We start from the raw sequence: 2,500 nt of genomic DNA, 5'->3' as shown, positions 1-2,500 counted from the left end.
TGAAATTATTTCGGCCCTGTGCAGGATTCGAACCCGGGCCGCCGTAGTGACAGTCGGGGACTCTACCAACCGCGCCACCGAGTCGTATGTGTGTGTGTGCGCGCGCGTAATAAAAGAAAATGGCGGCTGGTTATTGAAATATGAAAAGAAATAAATTAAAGATATAAGGTGATTTGAAAAAGTAAAAAAAGACATAAATAAGAAAAAATTAATAAAAAATAAATTAATATATAATCATTTAAAAATTAAGTTATGAAACAAGAGATAGTGAGCTAACCTCAACCTACGGAAGAAAACGGAACACGGTTCGTTACTGAACGTAGCGTGTCACAGAAAACGTAATTTGGTTGGGTAATGCACAAGAGGGGAGTTATATAGATGGGGGGGGAAGGAGTGGGGTGAGAGGGGAAGAGGAGTGGGAAAGAGGAGGGGGGAGAAGAGGGGAGGGGATAGGAGAGAGGGAGAGGAGAGGAGGGGGTGAGGAGCGGGAGGAGGAGAGATTTAGCGTGGGAGCTCTGAGCAGGAAGAGGAAAAAAGAGAAAAAAGAGTGGAGGAGGAGGAGGAGGAGGAGGAGGATGAAACGCTTCTGAGGGTTGTGACCTTTGCCGGAGGAGGAGGAGGAGGAGGAGTGTAAGCAAAAGAATTCCGAAGTGGAGTGGATGGGAGACAATTATGCCGCAAAGTGGAGGGCGATGAGTCAGGTGTAAGTGGAGGGAAATTACGTCTCAGAGATGTGGAGGTGGAGGTGGAGGTGGAGTTATGGGGATGGTGGTGGAGGTGTGGGGTGGGGGTGGAGGTGGGGGATAGGCTGGAGGTGGAGGTGGGGATGGAGGTGGAGGTGGTGGTGGAGTTGGAGGTGGAGATGGTGGTGGAGGTGGAGGTGGAGGTGGTGATGGAGGTTTAGGTGGAGGTGGAGGTGGTGATGGAGGTTTAGGTGGAGGTGGAGGTGGTGATGGAGGTTTAGGTGGAGGTAGAGGTGGAGTTGGTGGTGGAGGTGGATGTAGTGGTGGAGGTGGTGGTGGAGGTGGATCTTGAGATGCTGAAGATTAAAGTGGATGCCCATGATGAAGAAGTTGGAGGGGAAAAGGAGACAAAAGAGGAGGAGGAGGAGGTGGAGGAAGAAGAAAAGGGGGAGAATGAGAGTAAATAGAAAGAGAAGAATAAAGATGAAGAAGAAGGGAAGAATATCAGGGATAAGAAGGGAATGGAGGGAATAAGAGAGAGAGAGGAAGAGAGAAAGAGAGAAATAGAGAAAGAGAGAGAGAAAATGAAAGGAGCGTATGTTGGGCAAACCATATTGCGCTTATATGTGTACATGTGTGTGTGTGTTCACCTGCACGCACACACACACACACACACACACACACACACACACACACACACACACACACACACACATACGCACAAGAGCTCTGAGCTCTCTTTCGGGAGGGAAATTGCTGTCGATCACGAGTCTAACACGTGATCCAAAGGCCATGGTGAAACACACACACACACACACACACACACACACACACACACACACACACACACACACACACACACACACACACACACACACACACACACACTTTACCTTAAAAAAGAAAACGGAGTGACCCAATAGATATGGAAATGAACGAAGTATTTTTCATTTCCAGTTTTCAATATTCAGAGCCATTTTGAAAAAGGTGAGGTGACAGAGTCGATAAGTGCCATTTTCCCAAAAACTATCGTCCATTGTGTCATATTCTTTGATACCAAAGAGTAAAGATATCTTTTTTATATTCCTTGACACCAAAGAGAAAAGATATCTTTTTCATATTTTTTGATACCAAAGAGTAAAGATATCTTTTTCATATTCTTTGACACCATAAATATATCTTTTTCATATTCTTTGATACCAAAGAGTAAAGATATCTTTTTCATATTCTTTGACACCATAAATATATCTTTTTCATATTCTTTGATACCAAAGAGTAAAGATATCTTTTTCATATTCTTTGATACCAAAGAGTAAAGATATCTTTTTCATATTCTTTGATACCAAAGAGTAAAGATATCTTTTTCATATTCTTTGATACCAAAGAGTAAAGATATATTTTTCGTATACTTTGATACCAAAGAGTAAAGATATCTTTTTCGTATACTTTAATACCAAAGAGTACAGATATCTTTTTCATATTCTTTGATACCAAAGAGTAAAGACATCTTTTTCATATTCTTTGATACCAAAGAGTGAAGATATCTTTTTTATATTTTTATACCAAAGAGTAAAGATATCTTTTTCATATTATTTGATACCAAAGAGTAAAGATATCTTTTTATATTCTTTGATATCAAAGAGTAAAGATATCTTTTTCATATTCTTTGATACCAAAGAGTAAAGATATTTTTTCATATTCTTTGATACCTAAGAGAAAATATATATTTTTCATATTGTTTGATACTATAGAGTAAAGATAGCCTTTTCACATTCTGTAATACCAAAGAGTAAAGATATCTTTTTCATATTCTTTGA

Source organism: Oratosquilla oratoria, unplaced genomic scaffold (assembly GCF_046742065.1).
Source record: "Oratosquilla oratoria isolate Oo_2021 unplaced genomic scaffold, ASM4674206v1 SCAFFOLD225, whole genome shotgun sequence".
NCBI lineage: Eukaryota > Metazoa > Arthropoda > Malacostraca > Stomatopoda > Squillidae > Oratosquilla > Oratosquilla oratoria.
Note: the sequence above shows the minus strand (reverse complement) of the source record.